This window comes from Chiloscyllium plagiosum, chromosome 23 (assembly GCF_004010195.1).
Source record: "Chiloscyllium plagiosum isolate BGI_BamShark_2017 chromosome 23, ASM401019v2, whole genome shotgun sequence".
Lineage (NCBI taxonomy): Eukaryota > Metazoa > Chordata > Chondrichthyes > Orectolobiformes > Hemiscylliidae > Chiloscyllium > Chiloscyllium plagiosum.
The window spans coordinates 44,219,135-44,229,635 of NC_057732.1; positions in this window are offsets into that span (position 1 = coordinate 44,219,135).

The following is a 10,501-nucleotide window of genomic DNA, read 5'->3' on the forward strand; positions in this document are numbered from 1 at the left end:
TTCCTGTCCCTCTTTTCTTCCCCCCCCCCCCCACTTTCCTCTTGCTCTCTTGTTCTGTGTAATGGGTGGGTGTACATTACAAACCACCACTGTTCATATACATGAGTGAAATTTCACTATTGCTTCCAACTTCTTTATTGTTCCAGTTTAGTCTTTTCAGATCCCCTTGCAGGGTTTTCTGTTGAGCTCTGTGCTTCGAGTTTCTGATTCTGCAGTACCGCCTGGATTTCTTTTGCAGGTGTCAGGGCAGCAGCCTGACTAGAATCACTCGTATGGAAGCCTGACCTGTTACTGACAGCACATAAATCCTTGAACTTGCCTCCACATTATTCACCTGCAATCCATATTTTTCTAAATATTTGCATGATACCAAACTGAGTAGTTTTGAACCCCTTTGCTTCAAGGCAGTTGAAAGAAGGTACGTCAGGTTGATGCTAGATTTGGAGGGACTGTCTCGTGAGGCGAGGTTGTGTAGATTGGGTTGTTCTCATTGGAATATAGAAGAATAGGAGGTGACCTTTATTGAAATGTGCACGATTCTTGGGGAACCTGAAGTTGCAGAAAGGCTAATTCCCCTTATGGGACAGTCCCGGACCAGAGGGTATAATCTCAGTACAATGGGTCACACAGAGAGAGAGAGCTGAGGATGAATTTCTCCTGTATGATTCTGGAATTCTTTGCTGAAGGGTCATTAAATATATTCAAGGCAGAGACAGAGTTTTAATTGGTGGGGCAATCAGTAACTGCAATCAGAGGGCAGGAAAATGGAGTTGAGGATTATCAGGTCAGGCATGATCCTATTGAATGGTGGGCCAGACTCAATGGGCTGAATGACCTACTGCTGCTCCAGTCTGTAATGGTCTTATGGTCTAAGAATTAATTGGGCCACAGGATGGGTCAGCTTCTGTCTTCTCATTCCACGTTGGTGAAAGTTGGTTGCAGAATAAGGTCCCACTTTGTCTCCAACCCTATGAGAGTGAGTCAGGGTCATCTGCAGGTTCCCCCTCGGTCAGAGGTCTCAGTTTGGTCACATGGTACCTTTTTGTGCCAAGCGTCAACCTATTGTAGAGATGATACGGGTCGGAGTTGGCCAACTTGTCACATCTGGAGCCCTCCCACTGGTGAGAGCTGGCTACTGCAGTGGCATTGACAACATGAGGTCCCCTGCTGATTGAAAATCTCGGAGAACTTATTGGAGGCCTCAGCTGCTGGATTGTTACAGTAAAGGGAGAGTGAGGGAGGAGGCAGTCTCTTGGAGGATGGCCTGTTGTCTGGGTTGGATGGGGCAGGGAGGGTGGAAGTTGGTCAAAGAGGTTTTACTTGCCCATGACCTGCTAGGCCTGTAGCCTAGGACCCATCTGCTGCCATGAAGATCCTGGTGGCAGCACCACCACCACCCAAATTGGCTCGAAGTCACCGGTCAATGAGCAGGGTGGCACATCCATGGGGCCTGTAAGATGCCACCTCCCATTGTTAGCTCTCATTACAACGGTTAGGCCGGAGATTATTTAAATTCAGTGATTTAAATAACTGGGGACAGTTTGCGATGCAAATCTCACACCGTCTGGTACAGAGAGTACTGCTGATGTATTCCATGACCTTTTTGCCTGTTTTGTCGCTGTGCTGATTTGGCTCAGTTATGGGCACCTTTCAGCCCTCTGTTTGGGTAGGGAGGGGTAAACGCTCTTGCATTGTTGTTTTCACTGTTCAGCAGTGCTTTGCCTCTTGTGCAGCAGAAATCACTGAGCACTCCAAGCAGAAGTGGGGGAAATAAGTTGATGCCAAGTAAGAAACCCGGGTCGATTAGATGATGCAGGTGGCTGGAATGGGTGAGAGAGAGAGAACGTTTTGAAAAGCAGGGTAGTGAATGTGTTGTGGTTGAATCATGGGTTAGTGGTAAAGCCCTAGATGTTCAGGGCCTTAGGCAAGTTTGTGGTATCCGACTCCTTCAACAAGCTTTACAGCTTGAATCATGATTTACCTTGTGCTGCTTCAAGCTTTTAATGCACTAATTTTGAAAGGAGATGAGAGGAGTGAGTGTATCTGACTGGAGTTTCTCTCTGTACCGACTGGCAGTGCACAATTCAGTCACACTGCGTTCTTTATGGTCACCTCCTGGCCTGGTCTTTGGAAAACCAACCATACCCTACCCCACATTTGAACGTGGTACACTTCATTCGACAAAAATGACCCTATGACTGCATTAGCAACCAGTATCTTTACCATACGAAAGGGGCATGACTACTATTCCATAATCAGAACATAACATCAACGCACTATCTACCACACAGAAGGAGGGATGGCCGTGCATAATGCGATTTGCATTGGCATTAAGAGCAGTTGCTGAAATGATTTAATAAGCCTAGTGTTGTATTTGTATCCTTCAAAAGACAAAACTTGTAAATGAATCTCCACTGAGTCAAGGTTATGATGCCCACATCACAATGTTACCATTGTGTCCTATTTTAAGAGTCCTACAACAGCAGACCCTTTTAGTCCCTCTCCTCTGCACCGACCCGACATCCCAGTCTTGACCCAGTTTCCTCTAAGCCCTTCCTATTCATATAACCATCTGGATGCCTTTTAAATGTTGTAATTGTACCAGCCTCCACCACTTTCTCTGGCAGTTCGTTCCATACACGCACGATCCTCTTGCATGAAAGAGGTGCCCCTTAGGTCCTTTCTAAATCTTTCCTCTCTCACCTTAAACCTATTCCCACTAGTTTTGGACTCTTTTACTTTGGGCAAATGACCTTGGCTGTTAGTCCTATCCCAGCCCCTCATGATTTTATAAACCTCTATAAGGTCACCCCTCAGCCTCTCATGTTCCTGGGGAAATAGCTCCAGCCAATTCAGCCTCTCCCTATAGTCCAAACCCTCCAGTCCCTGCAACATTCTTAAACCTTTTCTGCACCCTGAAGTTTGACAATTTCCTGCCTATAGAAGGGTGACCAGAATTGAATGCAATATTACGAAAGTGACCTCACCAATGTCCTGTACAGCCGCAACATGATATCCCAACTCCTAAACTCAGTGTTCTGACCAATGAAAGTAAGCATGCCAAATAATTTCTTCACCAGCCTGTCAACCTGCGACTACTTTCAAGGAACTATGCACTTGCACCCCTAGGTCTCTTTGTTCGGCAACACTTCCCAGGGCCCTACTACTAACTATAAGTCCTGCCCTGGTGTGCCTTAGCAAAATGCAACACCTCACATTTATCTAATCTAAGCTCCATCTGCTGCTCCTTGGCCCATTGGCCCAACTGATCAAGATCTCATTGTACTCTGAGATAATCTTCTTCACTGTTCACTACACCACCTGTTTAAAGGGCATCTGCAAACTTACTAACCATACCTGTATTCACATCCAGACCATTTATATAAATGACAAAAAGCACTGGACCTAGAATTTATCCATGTTGGACGCCACAGGCCACAGGCCTCCAGTCTGAAAAACAACCCTCTACCACCACCCTCTTTCTTCTACCTTCAAGCCAATTTTTTATCTAATTGCCTAGCTCACCCTGGATTCCATGTGATCTAACCTGACTAACCAGTTTACCATGCGAAGTCTTGTTGAACAGCTTGCTGAAGTCCAGATAATCTTCACTAACCTTTGTCACTTCTTCAAAAAAACTCAATCAAGTTAGTGATGCACTATTTCCTACGCACAAAGCCATGTTGATTATCCCTAATCAGTCCTTACCTTTCTAAATGCATGTAAATCCTGTTGCTTAGAATCCCCCTCCGGTAACTTACCCACCATTGACATAAAGCTCACCAGTCTACAGATCCCTATCTTTTCATTACTGTCTTGTTTAAATAAAGGATCACATTAGCTAACCTCTGGTCTTCTGGCCCCTCACCTGTGGTATTCGATGCAAGAAATATCTCAGCAAGTAGCCTAGAAATCACTTCCCTAGCTTCCCACAAAGTTCTGGGAAATACCTGATCAGGTCCTGGGAATTTATCTATCTTTACGCATTTTAAAACCTCCAGCACCTCAATTCTGTAATATGAATTCTTTTGAAGACATCACTATTTATTGCCCCAAGTTCCCAAGCTTTCATGTCCTTCTGTACAGGTAATACTGATGCAAAGTATTTGTTCAGCATCTCACCCATCTCCTGTGATTCAACATGGTCTGGTTGATTTTTAACAGTCCTATTCTCTCCCCAGTTACCCTTAATGTATTTACAGTATCCTTTTGGATTATTCTTAACGCTATGTTTGCCAAAGATATCTCCTGACTCCTCATTTCCCTCTTGAATATACTCCTACTGCCTTTTATACTCTTCTAGGGATTCATTTGATCCCATTTGTCAAACCTGATGTATGCCCCCTTTTTCTTGACCAAAACCTCAATTTCTCTAGTCATCCAGCATTCCCTACACTTACCAGCCTTGCCTTTCACCCTAACAGGAACATATTGTCTCTGAACTCCCGTTATCTCATTTTTGAAGGGGCTTCCTACTTTCCAGCCGTCCCTTTACCTGCGAATATCCGTCCCCAATCAACTTTTGAAAGTTCTTGCCCAATACTGTCAAAATAGGCCTCTTTCCAATTTAGAACTTCAAATTTTAGATCAGTTCTATCTTTTTCCACAACTATTTTAAAATTAATAGAATAATGACCACTTGCCCCAGAGTACACCCCCACTAAAACCTCAATCACTTGCCCTTCTCTAGTAGGAACATCTACATACTGAGCAAGAGAGTTTTCTTGCACAGACTTAACAAATTCCTCCCCATCCAAGGCTTTAACACTGTTTTGTTAAGTTAAAATCCCCAACCATTATAACCGTATTTTTCTTACACCTATCTGAGATCTCCTTACATATTTGCTTCTCAGTTTATAGTTCTCATTAAGCTTTTCAGAGATGTTATGACACACCTGTGGAGCAGGTGGGTCTAGAAGCCAGGTCTCCTGGCCCAGAGTTTATGCCACTACCACTGCACCATAAGAGCCCTGAGGGTAATTGTGTTTATGAAAGCTCTCTTTAATACTGATCTAAGCTTTTTTTTGGTCCTTTTAACAATGAGCCCTGAACTAAACTCTGCGTGTTGATGTTGGAGATACTTTCAAACTGATACTGAAACGTGACTTGTGGAAATGGGAGCAGATTAACACGTGCAAGCATCTGGAGACTTTTGATGGCCAAATAGAAAATGTTTCCAATAAGGTCCGCACCTTCGTACGGTTAACATGAGATGCTCGGTTTAAAATATTGTCGTTGATTTCCTCCTTCAATTTGCAAAATTAAGCAGAATTTTGATCTTATCGAGGCTGTGTTTTGCTCATTTCCTGTCACCTCCCTTGTTCTTGCAAATTACTTGCCATTTGTTTCAAAAGTTAGTGTTTCTTTTATACAACTTATGGCACAAACCTGAGCTTTCATAAACATTTCTTCTGCTGTTCTGAGGCAGATCCTTTGGCGTACAGCACCAAATGAGGTGCCCCCATGCACTTTGTACAATTGCCATGTGACCCTTTTGTGTTTGTGGCATTCGTTCCCTTTGACAGAGAATGAGGGTGCAGAGGACAGGCGAATGCATCTTGCCTGACTCTGGATCCGTGTACATGCCCACCTGCACGTAACATGCACCTCCATTCTTTTAGCTCAGGTCAGAAGTAGTGCTGCTTCCCGTACCACTGCTTGTACAATAAGAGAAGATTTGTACAGCTGACAACCAGTTAGTTCAAAGTGATTCTGGCACCCTGTGTGGGTCATGCTTCTCAGTCATGGCTGCCACTGGTGTTCACTTAGAATGCCCCAGTTGCTCAAAAGGTGCTGTTAGGGCCGCTTTCTTGAATTGCTTCAGCAGCTTAATCCAGCAGTTAATTTGTCAAGGCCTCTTGGGAGAAAAGCTGAGTCAACTAGGTTGGCATTTTCGCCAGACCCAGGAAAGGTAACAGCCTTACTTCCCTTTTAAACAGGATGTGAGTGAACCAGTTGGGTCTTCACATCTACCCAACAGTTTAATGGTTACTTAGTTTTAATCAGCTTTATTTTTGTTACATCGCAGTCATCGGGACAATTGCCAATATGCTACGGTACAGGTGATCACAGGGATAGTGGAGCAGAGAAGTATAGGAGCATTATAAATTGTTGTGAGCATTTGAAATTTGGCATTCTTGCATTTATCCTGATGAGCACAAGACAGCACACTTTGGCAACATGGCTTTCTATTCAGAAAGACTAGTCCTCAACCACCGAGTGACTCTTGATTTTTATTGTATTCTCCCCCACTTAAAGCAATCTCATTTCTTTCTTTGCACTCAGAATTTTGGTGCTACCTTTTTTAAGTAAGTAGTTGAGTTGGAACATTGATCCAGAACCAGCCCATGTTGCATATGAAGATTAGATTAGATTAGATTACTTAGTGTGGAAACAGGCCCTTCGGCCCAACATGTCCACACCGACTCTCTGAAGAGCAACCCACCCAGACCCATTCCCCTACATTTACTCCTTCACCTTACACTACGGGCAATTTAGCATGACCAATTCACCTAACCTGCACATTTTTGGGCTGTGGGAGGAAACAGGAGCACCCAGAGGAAACCCACGCAGACACGGGGAGAATGTGCAAACTCCACACAGACAGTTGCCCGAGGTGGAATTGAACCCAGGTCTACTGGCACTGTGAGGCAGCAGTGCTAACCACTGTGCCGCCTAAATATCTAATGGTCTAGAATTACCAATCGTCCATGAAATCTCACATAGTGGCTGTTCGGCCCATTGTACGTATGTTCTGTTTGAAAAGGCCCTCACCTGTTTTCTGTTGGACCAGCATGCTTTGCTTCCTGAAGCAGTTACCCAAGTGTTTTTTTTTAATTTGTTGTTGAACCTGTCTCTCCTATGCTTTTTCAGCTAGGGCAGTTCACCACCACGTATTAGGTCAAATATATTTTTGTTCCCTCTTGTCACCTCCGGTTCTTTTAGCAGTAGCCTCCAAATTTGTGGCTCTTCGTTACAGACTCTTCTGCCATTGGAAACTGCTTCTCTTTAATTACTTTATCGAGAGTTACATGTTTTAGTGGCAAAATTGACCATTGCTGAATGAGATGCAACTTGCTTGTTCTTGGCTTTTGACGTCTTTTATACCGTTCTTGAAATACAATTGCATTTCTTTGGCCTTTGCTCACCGTTTTGTTGCTACTCTTTGAGGGAAAATGACCGTCACTCTGAATTTTCCAGAACTTGCGTTGTCTGTGTGGTTTTTAGCTTTTTCCCAACCTTGTCATTAGTTTTTCCTGCGTGGCATTGTCCATTGGAACCTGCTGATACCGGGCTCAGGACGAGCAATTGCAACTTTTTTGAGTAAAACTAATTTAATTGAAGTCGGTATGTTTTTTTTTAAAGTCAGTAACCAAGGAAGTGAACAATTCAGCAATTGAAAAAAAAAGTGCTAATTCTGCTTTTCATCTGAGTGTTTTACCAACTCGAATGCAGGACAGTTCACATTCTTCACCAGAATGTTCCATGAGCATTGAGATAACATGCCAAATAACTGTCATTTTTATTTGCTGGCTAGAAAATTAACTTTACAACGATGGAATCCTGATTTGCTGCGTGCAGCTAGTGTTAGAACAGCTCCAGCCTGAGACGGCAGCTAGCCACAATTCCCCAAACAGGGCAGAACACCACAATCCTGCAATTTTTGGAAGCTCGGGGGGGTATATTTGTCATGTTGTGGTAAACTAGGGAGGGCCCCTTTACGTATGACTGGAAAATCCTTTCTTCCCCCTTCCCCTTTATCTTGAAGTTTCAGCACAGTTACAAAATAAGTTGCTTATTGAAGTTTACGAGTTTGTCAGCATATTAAAACATTATTGAATTCTCCTCTTAAGGATGGTTTTTGAAGGACAACAATGTAATCAAATACAAAGAAAAACAATTTTATCTTGTGGAATAAATCATGTTGCACTGAGATTTCTGAACCATTTTATTCTGAACCACTCAACCGATGTGAGTGATCTATTCACTCATCCCTCCCCAACGAGAAAAACCTTCAACTTCAGTGTACGTACTACCTCCTTCATATTGCTTACATTTCCGATGAAGGGATACTGGAATCGAAACTGGATACTGTCTCCACCCCCCCCCCAATCCCACCCAAGATGCTGCCAGAGCTGAGTTTCTGCAGCAATGTTTGTCTTTGTTTCAGATTTCCAGTTTCTGCCATTCTTTGTTTTATTCCAATATGTCTCTGCACAAGCAGGTTTTGTGACCATGTTGGAAGGAACTTGCTTCATATTTTAAAATAAGGTTCCCCCTCCGGCCACTATCTCCACCCCCACAGTTAACAGTTTGGTAAAGCAGCAAATGACTATTATAAAGACAGTTAGAGACCAAATCAAAACGGCAGATACTGGAAGCCAAGCTAGCTCTCCACCTCCTAATTATAAAGATAGTAGCAAGGGAGAAATATTCTTTAGAAATGGTGAAATAGATTTCCAAGCAGCTATAGATACACATACAACGTTTCCAGCAACATCTGTTCACAAGCAATCTTTTCATTTCGAGTCATAGAGATGTACAGCATGGAAACAGACCCTTTGGTCCAACCAGTCCATGCCGACCAGATATCCCAACCCAATCTAGTCCCACCTGCCAGCACCCGGCTCATATCCCTCCAAACTATTCCTATTCATATACCCATCCAAATGCCTCTTAAATATTGCAATTGTACCAGCCTCCACCACTTCCTTTGGCAGCTCATTCCATACACGTACCACCCTGTGCGTGAAAATGTTGCCCCTTAGGTCTCTTTTATATCTTTCCCCTCACACCCTAAACCTATGCCGTCTAGTTCCCGACCCCAGACAAAAGACTTCCCGACCCCAGGCAAAAGACTTTGTCTATTTATCCTATCCATGCCCCTCATAATTTTGTAAACCTCTATAAGGTCACCCCTCAGCTTCCGGTGCTCCAGGGAAAACAGCCCCAGCTTGTTCAGCCTCTCCCTGTAGCTCAAATCCTCCAACCCTGGCAACATCCTTGTAAATCTTTTCTGAACCCTTTCAAGTTTCACAACATCTTTGCGATAGGAAGGAGACCAGAATTGCACACAATATTCCAACAGTGGCCTAACCAATGTCCTGTACAGCTGCAACATGACCTTCCAACTCCTGTACTCAATACTCATACCAATAAAGGAAAGCATACCACACGCCGCCTTCACTATTCTATCTAGCTGCGACTCCAGTTTTAAGGAGCTATGAACCTGAACTCCAAGGTCTCTTTATTCAGCAACACTCCCTAGGACCTTACCATTAAGTGTATAAGTCCTGCTAAGATTTGCTTTCCCAAAATGCAGCACCTCGCATTTATCTGAATTAAACTCCATCTGCCACCTCTCAGTCCATTGACCCATCTGGTCCAGATCCTGTTGTAATCTGAGGTAACCCTCTTCGCTGTCCACTACATCTCCAATTTTGGTGTCATCTGCAAACTTACTAACCATACCTCTTATGCTAGCACCCAAATCATTTATCTAAATGACAAAAAGTAGAGGAGCCAGCACCGATCCTTGTGGCACTCCACTGGCCACAAACCTCCAGTCTGAAAACCAACCCTCCGCCACCACCCTCTGTCTTCTACCTTTGAGCCAGTTCTGTATCCAAATGGCTAGTTTTCTCTGTATTCCATGAGATCTAACCTTGCTAATCAGTCTCCCATGGGGAACCTTGTCGAACGCCTTACTGAAGTCCATACGGATCATATCTACTGCTCTGCCCTCATTAATCTTCTTTGTTACTTCAAAAAATTCAATCAAGTTTGTGAGACATGATTTCCCATGCACAAAGCCATGTTGACTATCCCGAATTAGTCCTTGCCTTTCCAAATACTTGTACATCCTGTCCCTCAGGATTCCCTCCAACAACTTGCCCACCACCAAGGTCAGGCTCACCAGTCTATAGTTCCCTGGCTTGTCCTTACCACCCTTCTTAAACAGTGGCACCACGTTTGCCAACCTCCAGTCTTCCGGCACCTCACCTGTGACTATTGATGATACAGATATCTCAGCAAGAGGCCCGAGCTTCCCACAGAGTTCTCGTTTCTCAATTTCCCTCTGACTGTTAGAGGGTCTATAATACAATCCCAAAAAGGTGATCATCCCTTCCTTATTTCTCAGTTCCACCCAAATAACGTCCCTGGATGTATTTCTGGGAATATCCTCCCTCAGCACAGCTGTAATGCTATCCCTTATCAAAAATGCCACTCCCCTTCCTCTCTTGCCTCCTTTTCTATCCTTCCTGTAGCATTTGTATCCTGGAACACTAAGCTGCCAGTCCTGCCCATCCCTGAGCCATGTTTCTGTAATTGCTATGATATCCCAGTCCCATGTTCCTAACCATGCCCTGAGTTCATCTGCCTTTCCTGTTAGGCCCCTTGCATTGAAATAAATACAGTTTAATTTATTTGTCCTACCTTGTCCCTGCCTGTCCTGACTGTTTGACTCACTTCTGTTCTCAACTGTACCCATCTCAGATCG